This window comes from Vanellus vanellus (assembly GCF_965231255.1).
Source record: "Vanellus vanellus genome assembly, chromosome: 1".
Classification (NCBI taxonomy): Eukaryota; Metazoa; Chordata; class Aves; order Charadriiformes; family Charadriidae; genus Vanellus; species Vanellus vanellus.
The window spans coordinates 153198172-153211311 of record NC_138905.1 but is presented as its reverse complement, the minus strand read 5'-3'; positions in this window follow the sequence as shown (position 1 = coordinate 153211311).

Here is a 13140-nt window from a genome sequence, read left to right as displayed (position 1 = left end):
AGCTCCAGAGCAGTAACAGAGCTTCACCTTTCGTCAATGCTTTATTCAAATAGACGTTCTCATCTTCATTAAACATAAGATTTCTGAATTGTTATAATTTCCTTCTGATCTATTTCAAGTGCCACTGATTTACTCAGAATTATTTTGGAATTGCTTTGCAGAAACAAGCTAAACTTAGACCTGCTTGAGATGTTAGGGTTTGGCAGAGCTGGTTAATATTAGTATGGTCAGACAAAAGCACTGCAGAAACTAAACTAACCCTCCTCAAACCCCTTCATGTACTGCCGGTGGCAGCAATATGGTATGACAATCATTTCAAGTAATAGTGGAAAGGGACCAATATACACCTGGGAATTTTATTTATTGGAAGCAAGACCTTCAGCATCTAAAGTTTTTCATTTCCCGCTGCATTGGCCTTGCATTGGAGATTTTGACTGCAACAAGATCAGAATTGATGGTGGTGATTTACGCTTCACTCTCCCTCTTGATTTCACTTTGATATCCATACAAAATGATACACTTCCAAAGTATTTCTTCTTCAGTTGGATCTTGGAGAGTGAAGACAAGTAATCACTCTCTGGGAGCTTTTGGTCTAAACTTTTGCTCTAAGAGTTTTTGTTCTAAGATCTATCATCCATTATCACTTTGGAGGAAGAGGATATAGCGACAATGAAATAAAGTATTTTAATTGTGTGTATATTTACTATGGATTTCCTGACAGTTGTTGTGAAGGTCCCTCTGACATTTCACTTACTTACACTTATTGCTCTTTAGATAATTTAAAAAATCTACAAGTGTCCTGGTTTGAGGACCAGGACAACAAGACACGGAACTATGGTGTGAGAAGGCTATGAAAGAAATATTTTTGCTGTGTTATTATAAGTCAGTATATTTCAAAATTTCCATGTTTCAAGTCTTTTAAAAATGACTTAATATATATATATTTTCTAACTGTTCTAATTAGGTTCCTTCTCTGTATAGGTACTTACAAGCCTACATATATGTATACCACTTTACCACTCTGCACTGCTCTGAGAATTGCCTCAGCATTCTAGGCATTATATTGCCATCCATCTGCAAAACTTGAGCCGAGGTCTACAAAGAGAAGACAGTAAAACTTAGCCAGTTGGGTAACTAATCTGGGAACCATGTGAAAAATGCTATTGTATTTAGTTGCTTGGGTTTTTTGTAAAAATACTTGGCCAAGAACAGGAGACAAGTATAAACATAAGTCCTGGTTTAAAGAGCTTACAGTTTAAAGCCCTTCAGAAAATTACTTACATACATACGAAAAATCCAATTAACATTGAAGCTATGCACGATGAAATCCAAGGAACGGTTGTTTTCTAACACAGGATTAGTATTAACATATGATATTGGCAGCATATGTTTGACAGGCTGTCTGTGACATGTGCTCTTACTCCAGGGTTTCTTTAATAATTGGCTTCAAAGAGACATTTCAGTATTTGAAAGAGAGAACGGCTCTTTATTCTGAAAGTGCCAGCAATAGAACTCAAATGTCTACCACATCAGGTGTACACAGTAAAACCCCGAGTCTGAGATAATGATAGCACAGATAAAGTATAAAAGTAATAATGCAGACCTTAAAAACAGGCTGGAGAAATTAACAACTGAGAAGTTCATTACCTGCTAATCCTGTAGGATTCACATTTCATTAAAGAGGGGATCGTTTGAGGCATTGAGACAGAGCACTGAATTTATAAGCCTCTGAGATGTTTCTAATTTCCCTATCAAACACAGGAATGTTGGAAAAGCGCAGGCAGCTCATGTGAAATGAAATGCCTCTTTAAACAAAAATATTATCGTAAGCAATTAGCAATTGCTAATTTGGTTGCAAACACCATGCCAAATACACATTAGACTGGAAAGGGATGTCTTTGCACAGCAACATGACAGTTTTATAAATCCTCTACTACAGGAAATTCTTCTGCACATTGAATTGTTAACACCACATGGCATTCACAAGGTTATAAAAAGCCTGCCAGACGTTACTCAGAACAAATGAGAGCCAAAGAACATCCAGCTTTCAAATTAATATTGCTAATAGGATTGTATTGGGGAAATGGCTGTCGAAGCAGAAGACTAGGGATGTATTTATCATCTCTGCTATTATTTATGTTACAACAGTATGTAGGCATTCTAGACAAATTTAGGCCTCCTTTGGGATACTGCAGACACATGGGAAGAGATGTTGTCTTAAGAGAGCTTAAACCTAAACGAGACAGTCAAGAAGAGGAAAAGCAAAAGTGAAGAGAGATGCAGTGACTTACTTTTGGCCAGGCAACAAGTGAGTGATAGGAGGACAGGTCAGGTCTGGTCCCCTTGTGTTCCCCCATGTTCAGCTGCTCCTGATCTGGCTGCTTGCCCAGCTGGCCTGAACTACAAGAGTAGCATTAACCACCCATTTCGTAAAAGGGCCCAAGATGGTCTAAGACAACCCAGAAGACAATTTTGGATGGATCTGCCACCTGTCCTGTTGCCTGGTCCTGCAGACAATACCATTTCCTTCCTGGTCCCGCTGTTAGGTCTGGAAGATGGGACGCTTAAGAGGCATGTAGCCTAAGTTGGCATTTATTATTTTATTTTTGAAAGCAAAAATATAAGATGAAGCTCAGAAGTTGTGTGCTTAGCTAGTTTGTATGAATGTTTGCCCTTGTCCTGCCATTTTATCCCCTTTAGCTTTATGCATACTCTCATCTTCGGGTGTATGCGATTAACTCTCCAGAACAGGAACTATGTCTCCCTACATATTAGTATTGTTCTTCAGCGCAGTGAAACTGCAGCCATTTGGCCTTTGCAATGATTGTAAAAATCAACATAAAAGCAGAAGGAGAAATTATATAAACTACAGAAATGAGACAAAATCACTGTAACAATAGTCTGGTGCAAATCTTCGTTATGGTAGAAGAAATAAATACATGTGATTCAAATCCTTTCATTATCTCCTGTCCTTAGAGACAGCTGGGGAGGACAAAGATGGGAGAGAGGCTGTGTGAAGACTTGAAAGAAGTCGTATGCTTCCAAGGCCTGCTGCAGCCCGCTGTAATGCATCTTCTCATGCAACCCAAACGACACTGCTATGTGAGTCGTATTCTTCTCTTCCTTGTCACAGTCCCTCAGTTCCCGCTATACCTATATGACCTGGTGGACCTGCATTTAGAAAAGCAATTTCCTGATGCTTTGATGACTGTCAATTACAAGAACTCCACTACCTATCTAGAAGTTGAGTACCTATCCATACAGAATATTTATAGACAGGCCACTGCTGGCTACTGCACAGGTGAGATGGAGTGCAGGACAAGAACATCTAATGTATCTGTTCCTGTCTTCATTTGTTGGAAGTGCCTTGATTTAGACATCAAAGTTAGCTTGTTATTAGTAGCTATCATTACTCCCTCCTTGCTCAAGGTCTCCAGACACATATTGTTTAGTAAGGCACAATCTTTTTTATTTGCTCCTGGTACAGGCATTTGTTACCCTACAATGTTCTGCATGACTGAAAACCACCCCAGACCATGTATTTCAAATGGGTTGGTAAATCAGATGTTCTGCATTGATAACATCTATCACAATTGCTCCTTCTGTGATTAACAATACTCTATTACTAATGTGACTTTTATTTTTGAATATTCAATTACAATTTGTACCTATTTAATTGCATCCCCACTAGTTACTTCCAGAACTACGCTGGCATACGGTGACAGCAGAGACAGGACCATTAGCCTTCATTACTAAACTGAGTAATGGAAACACTCAACATTGTCCTGATATTGCCATTCAGTGTCATATTGCCATTCAGTGTCATATTGCCAAATGCCTATTTTCTCTGACATTTCTGCTCGTAACTGCAGATACTGTAATTTATATGAGACCTCTTCATTTTTTGGTGTGCTTATTTTTAAATTACAATGTTGTGAAATAAATCTGTTTACTGACAGTTTCTCTAGTCTCATTAAAAACCTTTTCAGTATTCCTTAGGCTGCTGGAAGGCAATGTTAATCTACAGGAGATGAGGAGAGGGAAAAGGGTGAGTGGTGCAACTGTAAATGCTTTACTAGGTTAAGTAAAAGGGAATGTCATAAGACATTCCTTAGATGAAGCCTTTCTTTCTGAACATATGGGCTACAAGACTTATCTCATTTTTGGTTTTGCCTCGCCAATGGTGCATGTATTCTTCTCATAGTGTATCTGAATAGAAACCACTTATGAATGAAAATTAGTTATAAAAAGGCAATGCCAAGTATCCCAAGTTTTCACGCAAGCAATCATGCAAGATGAGTTAAGCATACATTGTAGTCAGCTCACTGGGCGTAGGACCGAACTGTTTGTACAGCCCAGATTTTCTTAAGTTTGTATTTCTGCTTTGAAGTAGCTTAAACAGATTTAGTATTCAAGGAGCTAATGTTCAACTCTTTTTAAAAATGAGGTCCCCTTAAAACATTAGCACTGAAATCCTGTGAGAGGTTCTGTTCAGGAATGAAGGGTCCCTCTTTTCTTTTTATCAGGGAAATAAGCTCCTTATGAAAACATCTTACTTATTTTCTTATTCAAATGTTATAAACAATTTTGATCAAGTGAAATCCTTGAGGACACTTCACCAGAAGTAGAAAAATGGATTTTAGACTGATGGAAAATATAAAGTTGTTTTTCAAACCTAAAATTGGGTAACTGTGCTTGCTCCTCAGCATGGACTTATTACATGGATAGCTGTTGTAGTGAGTGCACAAACAAATATCAAACACTGTGCAAATACCATACTAATTTATGCAGTAGAGGAATAGCAATCAGCCTTTGGCAGTAACCACTACAACATCTCTGAATGACTAGAGTTTTAACTCATTGGTTCTAAATCTTTCTGTCCTTTTCTCCTGACATAAGTGTTTCTACAACTTCTGCCTCCACATGTGCAGCCGATCCTGCTTAACGGCATGTTTCACATGTGTGATACCAGGAAGGATGTTCGTGGTCTCATGGCTGCAATCCAGGTGCTGTATAAGAGGACTTTCCAGACATTTGCATTTTTATTGGCAGTTTTTATCGTCTTGAAAACATTTGGAATAAAAAAAATCTCCCACGTGAACGAGAAGTAATAGTTATGTTTCTTTCCATAGTTATTTTTCTTACCATAAGCCAGAACTTGGTGTTCTGTGTAGCTTTATACAGATGGAATAATTCATTTTAATCGCCTACCTTAAAACTTAGGGAATAGAAGTTGTCCTGTTTAGGCTGGCTAGTTACTGAAGTTTATCACTAATCTGCAATTAGTATATGGTTTTCAGAGTATAATTAAAGTGTACGTTTAACAATATCCTGCAGAACAGATAACTGATATAAAAGAACATGACCTCTTCAAATATTACTTTCCTGATGGGCAGGAAACAAGAATGAAGCAGAAAAACTTACTATTTTGTTGCTTTTCTGGAACATAATATTTTTTCACAGTCACACAGAATAATAAAGCTTACATAGCTCTCTGGTATACTAAACCCCAAAAATTATATTACCTCTGGTATTCAGTTTGCTTCTTTGTCATATTTCTGTCACCTCATCTTTGTGTGTAAGAAACAAACTATAGAGGCTAGAAATCTTTTTTATTGCTAACTTCTTATATTCTTCTTAGATGATGGACGACTAGGCTTGCACTCTGTGCAATGACAACAGTAGCTGTTGATCATGACTGGAGTGGGAAAACCTCACTGTGGAAGAAGGCAAATTAAGACACTCTGGATTTCAAAGGTGCTGGTATATGGGACAGAAAAAAAGAAAAACCTTAAAATTTATTAAGAGGATGGCTTGTGGAACTAGTCAGTATAGCATGCAATTACAGAATCAGAATCACAGAATGGTCAGGGTTGGAAGGGACCTCTGGAGATCCTCTAGTCCGACCCCCAGCTGAACCCAGCAGAACTTCATTGCTTTTTTTTTTTGTGATTCTGTGGGATGATATGACCTTTTAAAGACTCTCTCCCATTATTGACTGGCTGTTGGTATGTAAGCTGTATGCAAGTTCATACCCAGACAACCCACCATGGTGCTGAGGACAGACTTAATCACTATGCTTGACCATAGACCAGAACAATGATGATTAAGGGCTTGGAGCATCTCCCTGATGAGGAAAGGCTGAGAGAGGTGGGACTCTTTAGCCTGGAGAAGAGAAGGCTGAGGGGAGACCTTATTATGGCATACAAGTATCTAAAGGGTGGGTTGAAGGAGGATGGAGCCAGGCTCTTTTCAATGGTTCCCAGTGACAGGACGAGGGGTAATGGGCACAAGTTACCCATTGAAAGGAACATAGGAAGTTCCATTCAAATACCTGGAAAAACTTCTTTACGGTGAGGGTGACAGAGCACTGGAACAGGCTGCCCAGGGAGGTTGTGGAGTCCCCTTCTCTGGAGATTTTCAAGACCCGCCTGGATGGAGTCCTGAGTAATGTGCTCTGGGCAATCCTGGTTTAGCAGGGGAGTTGGGCTAGATGATCTCTAGAGGTCCCTTCCAACTCTGAAAATTCTGTGATTCTGTAATGCAGGCACCAAAAGAGGGAGAGACAGAGGCATGACCTAGAGGCTGGTGGGCAGCAGACACCATTTCATTCTTCTCACCATGGCCATGCTCCTGCCCAACCTCAAAGGAGGAGAAGCCTTTCTCAGTCATGGCTCTGCAGTGGTTATTGGCATAGCTAATGTAAAGTGGACATCTCTGTGATTAAGATATTATCAATCAAAGACAATCTGTGTCTTACCTAATCATGCTGAAATCACAAGAAGCCAGATAACTGGAGCCGCCCTGTTCCTTGAATGGCATGCCCCCAGTCACCCATCATTTTTGGGAGCATCTTTCCCTTTAAGTCCTTCTGAAAATTGTGTCCAATGCTTTGATAGATGTGAACTGCTGAGTATGCGAAGTTCTGTGCAGCACTCTAATCTCTGTTATTAATACACAGATAATAATTATATTCCATTAGCAAATTGGCAGGATATATTCAATTCCTTTTGCTTGCAGTGAAATTTATTAGTAGCTTGGCAAAAAAAAAAAAAAAAAAAAAAAGGCCTTGTCCATTTCCAAAGAAGTAAATGAATTTCAGTTCTTCAGTCATAACCATGGAAACTCTTACTTGGAAGAATTAACAAGTGGCTAAGAATTGATTTACTACTGCCATTTTACATTGAAGGATGCCACTTAAACTTACTTCAAGCGTGCTTAGACTCCTAGGATGATGTATATTAGGATCAGCAGCAACATGGGATGTAGGACTATGATACACCCAGGACCTGACCATCATTGCTTTTTCATTCACACAATCTATTTTACCACTACTTCTGCTTTTTGTCTACAATATTCCAACTATTTCAGAAATTCAATCACGTGATGAGGAATTTGTCTCTAATTCCCATTACAAATCTATTCAATTGTATTGTACACCAATTTGTCTTTGAATTAATATATTTTCAGCTTAAATATCTCCTCTTGCTGCTCTTTGTATATGAAGATAATCCAATCACTCTGGGCTTCCAATACAAGGTTATTTTCTAGCACCAGATAGTTTGTAATTCTGTATCAATGCAGTAGGCTCAAAGTTAAAATAGCACCCCTTCTTGTCTGTGTGTTGACTGAGGAAGTAATCTATTACTCACAGGACTAAAACTATTTATTTTCTGCCAATACAATAGCCTTTTTTCCCCACTCTCCACCAAATGTCAAATGTTTACATGATCAAGCAGTTTGAAGTAGTATTTCTTTCACTAACAATATTAAAAGTGTGTATCCACATTCAACTTAAATTCTTTAGGCCTCTATAACCCAGTATATAACCTCATCAAACGCTCTTTTCAATTCCTTTTCCATCTTGCGAGCTATTCTATCATCTTTCCCCTCCTCTGTACGAGAGATTTTCGCATCTTGCTTCAGTAGTTCTAGTTCTTCCACCTCATTGCTCAGGTTACCTGCATTAGTCCACAAACAACTTCATTCTTTCCTTTTGACCTCATAATGTTTCCTAAATCGATTAAATATATCCAACCTGATCAATTCTTTCATCCACAGAAGTACTTTCTTTTTTTCCCCTGCTGTCCACTGCCTTATTCTCAAGCATAGACTTATTCCTGACTACAGCCTCATTTACATTGTTTTTCACCTATTACTTATTTACACCAGTTGTGGAGACAGCATGTGTCTCTCCCAGTCACAACATATCCCTTGCAACCACATTGATGCTTTCCTTTCGCTGTTTTTGTAGTCTTGGTTGTGGAAGGTCAGTGCTCCAAGCCGTCAGGTGCCAACCCTCCCCTGAGAACTATGCTTTTTCTGTGAATGCTTCCTAAAGATTAAACGCCCCAAAGTCCCCCTCCGAGCACTAATTCCTCAGCTATCTCTTTGGTGTGATCATGTTCATGGATTCAACCTCCTTCTCAAGGAGCAAGAGAAAGGAGTGGGCCACATCTCACAAATGTTTAAACATCTGTACAGGCATTTCTATGGTGTGACCTATCTCATGGTAATGCGTGCATTAGGATGAGACTAGTCATGTTTGATAAGTGTCAGCTTCTCTCCTTTGACCCCAAAGGAAGCCCAAAAGGCCAGGTCAGGAGTGGAGAACTCTGCGGCTGTATCCTCACCACTAAACTGAGGGTGCTCAGGCATACTTCTGGGCATTGAACCCATCTGGCATGAGGCTACACTTGCAATCTCTGCCAGCCTTGCAAAGAGGGAGGCCCCTGTTGGGAAAGGCCCTCTGCAGCTCTTGGAGCAGTCCAGCCCCTAAGCTGTGCCTGGGCACTTGTTTGGGAGATTGACACTTGACTTCAGCCAAAAGAGGGCAGAAGACCACCTTAATGGCCTGGGAACAATTCCGTGCATTATTTCATGTATTAACATTGCCCTCTTTAAATCCCTTTGAAGTGTCTCCCAAGCTTGGTGTAATGGTTCTCCAACCTTTCCAGGGAGAAATCTGATACTGTCCTAGCTGGGAAGACTTCATGGCATTTGGGTCTACCTAGGTTCACTCTTTCCAAGTGTAAAACTGCTCAGTATTTTTGGTCTTTTCAGTTCTTTTGTGGATTTTAAACTGTGCTTGGCAACTAAACATAATTTAAAGAGAGACTTCATAGATTTCACGTAATTGCCTGGTATTCACCTGCCACCAGTCCTTGTGGGACTATGGTGGAAAGTGATTGGTTCAATATTCAATATTGATTAAAAATGCTTACATCAAAGACCTTAACTTCTTTCTCTACCCATTTGCTTCTTCAATCTTAGTTTTTACGCCCGTCCCTTCTGTGAATTTGACAGAAAAATATTGAAAAAATTTCCCTAAATTATACTTCAAAAAAAATAACCTATTATTGTAAAACAAACAAAAAAAAAGTAAAAAAAAGTTTCAAGTGATTTCTTCACAGTCTTCTAAGTAGAGTTTTGTTGTGGTTTTGACCACAGCTGACCTCTACTGTGGTACTTTACCTATGATGTCATGTGGCAAAACAGTTCATTAATGCTTCTAAAGCAATCAATCATCAGTGCACCCTTTACGCTTTTTCTTGCCTTTTTGAATCTGAAGGGCTACGAACTTGCTTTCATTCTGAGATACAATTTACAAGATATCAGGGCTCTTGTCCTAAAAATATTCAGTTTTGCAAAGGTGGAGGTGGAGATCAAACTCCCGAACTGCAAGAGAGACCAGAGCGCGATGGCCTCAAGGAAAGGTCTACACTATTCGACGTTGTTTGAAAATCCCCGCCTGTGCTTTGCTCCATCAGTGATCACCTCAGTGCCCTGGAAAACAAGCCAGTGTGCCTTATTGTCCCCATCCATGAGTGGACAGTATTGCCCACATATTCTTGCAAAGCATCTGCGGGATAAATACATGGTACATTTGGCATGTGTCATTATAGTAGCATTTGGATAGCCACCCATTTGTGTCTTTCCTTTGACTTCAATGGACATTAGATCAAGCTCTTAACAGGAGGAAAGAAGCACAGATTTAGTTTTCAGTCAGCTAAAATTTTGATTTCTAAGTAATTGTATTTATAACACATGCAATGCCCAGGATGACTTTATGGCCCACCACAAAGGGAAAAACTATCAAGCCCTTGCTCCAGTCTGCTCACGTGAAAGGTGGAACCCATCTGCAACCTTTAGGCACATGCATTCCTTCTCCTGCAGCACATTTTTTGCTCTTTTCCAACCCTGCAGCCCAAACCACAGCTCCTGTCCCAGTACGACATCCTCAGGAGAAAGGTCCCTGGCAAGGGATCTGCAGCAGGGAGTCCCACTGGATGTAGATTCCCCTAGAGCTCAGGGACCTCTGCTCTTCTCTGTGGCTGTGAGGACAAGGAGATGACTGAAATGAGAGGTCTGTTTCCAACATAGGAGCCAGGTTTTGGGGCAGGGCTGTAGCCACAGTGGCCCCGCTGACCTCTTGAGCTGATCTCTCACTCTGCCAGGCCCTCCTCACCTCTGTAGGGCTTTGCCTGTGACACAAAACTTCAGGTGATGCTGAGTGATAATAAAATAAAAGTCTTTATTTTTAATAGACGAACAAAACAGACCCCAAACCAGACAGTATTTTCCTGAATTGCATGGGCACTATTGAATACAATACAAATGAAGTTAAAACATATATATTTATATTATGCTTCCTATCTGCTTTGTTAGGTATAGTCTTAATATAACATTTCTGACACAGACAAAAATATACTTTTTTTTTAACAACAGCCACAAATACTGCCCTGATTAATAGCAGACTTACAATAACTTACTGTCTAACTGCACACTTGGTCAAATACGCTTAAAGGGCAGAAGGAAAAATGAGTAACAGTTTTTTTCCTATGATATTTATATTTGAAATCCTAAATTGTACTATATGAAAATAAGACTAAATCTTTTACTTTACTTCATTTGATCCACTTAATGTTTACATTCAGTTCAGGTTCACAAAAGTATGTTTTATTTATAATACATATACCATCCCATATGGACAAATATAGATGAAATCGTAACTTTTTTTGACATCTCAGCTATGTTAATAACCTTGATTTTATGAACACATCTCATGCAAAGGAGGTAAAAAACCCTGTCAAATAAGTGTTATTCACAAATGTTAAGAATATGAAAGTAAAATGTATGATCGTGATACGAATATTTTATCCAGAAATTGTAGGCTCAGAAACAATAACCTGTGTCCGAAAATGAGCTGTTTGCTTCACTGATTATAGGTCCAATTTAGTGCACAGTACTACTGTCAACAAATTGCACAAGTGGAGAAAGAGCATCTGATGATTCCCCCGAAAATAAAGTTTACTTGGAAGAATCACATCCTGTTGGCATTTTGCTTGTGGAAGCAACTCGGTTGTATTTGGTTCTCTGTTTCGTTTTCTTCTTCTTTTTTTTTCTTTTTCCTTTTTTTCTCCTTCTCCTTCTCCTTCTCCTTCTCCTTCTCCTTCTCCTTCTCCTTCTCCTTCTCCTTCTTCTCCTTCTCCTTCTCCTTCTCCTTCTCCTTCTCCTTCTCCTTTTTTTTCTTTTTCTTTTTCCCCAGCTATCAATCATAGATATGGTTATATGAACAGCTTTGTATAAATGTAATGGTAGGATAGCTGAACTAAGGCAATAAAACTTGTAAACAGACTTTGTACAGGGCTGTTTAGTTTGGCTCTTGGTGTTCTCCTGTCTACCACGTAGCCCACCACTGCAACCACGGCAGCCCATGTTGGACTCATGCAAAGATATACACAGAGATTTGGGATGTGAAAAGCAGAGTTAAGGTCCCACGATGAACAATCTTTGGTGCCACTTCTCTCCTTTGCATGATAAAGCTTCCATGGTGTGCTGCTTGTAAAAGTGCAATAACCTTTCAGTCTCAGCAGAGAGGATTGGAAAACTTTGTTGGAACCATTTTCCACCAGAGAATGCATAGTTCCATCTAAACAGGAATACTTTGTGAAATCACAGTGATTTCACAAAAATATTCAATAGCATAAACAGTAAAAAATATTCTGATAAAGTTGAAAGCATCTGGCTTGAAAGTTTTGCACTGATGCATTTCAATTTTTCACTTAGCTTTTTCATTTTCAGCATTTTAAAAGCCTTTATGTTTTTATGGCAACAAGGGAATACATGGGAAAAGGAAAGATTTTTATTTTTCAATCAAAATTTCTTAAAAGATTTCAGCTGAAACCCCTTCTTTCTTTCTTCTCCCACTATTGGGATTTTTGAAATAAATAATATAGAAATGCTGCTGTGGTGAAAGCATCTGGCCACTCTGCACCTTCTCACAGTGAAATTCTAGCAATTCCTAGACAAAAACGAAGTAAGAGAAAATTTTCAGGAAGACCTACAGGTGGCTGTAAAATGGGATCCCCTCACTTAATTTGCAAGTGCAGTGTAAGGCATTGGCTATGTAAGCGGGCAAAACCATGGCTTAGTATTTTCTTATAAGAAGGGGTTTGGGCCAGAAATGGATAATAATTTAGCAGTGGCTCTGTTCTCCCCTCTCTCTCTTCCATAGGATCTCTTCCTTCTTCTCTTTTCCATGGTTCCTGGGGGAATGAGCACCGCTGGGCTCATGTCCGATTTGTGAGATCCTCAGGACCCTGAATTTCATTGGTGCCTCGTTACTCACCCCGCAGGAATTTTTCATTTCTTTGCTGTATTGGCTCTTCTGGGTTTGTAGTGCAGATTTCCATTTCCAGTTGCAGGTTTCCATTCCTCCCCACCAAGCACTCAACATTTGTTAGCACAGTAGTACTGCAGTTCACAATGCATATTCAGAACTGAGATGCAGTGTTATTTTTAAATGCAGTGTATGGAGAAAAAAATCAACATCTCTAAAATTAATTTTCTCTACGTATAAAATATATATATGCTGTTAAAACTCCACAAAAGGAGCAAAAACATATCTAAGGATTCAACCTTGTGAAAGTTTATGTCAACATTGAATGCACAAGTTGATGGCTTCTTCCTTTAGCAGCAAAACCTATTCTTACATCTCCTATCCTCCAGGATAGCTCCTCGTGCTGGGAACATTAAAGAAGAAATTTCACCAGTGACCAGCAACTGGAGGATATCTGGATTTCAGTTGAACATTTTGTGTCATGCGTAGATATTAAAAGGAATTATTGGAGCATAACT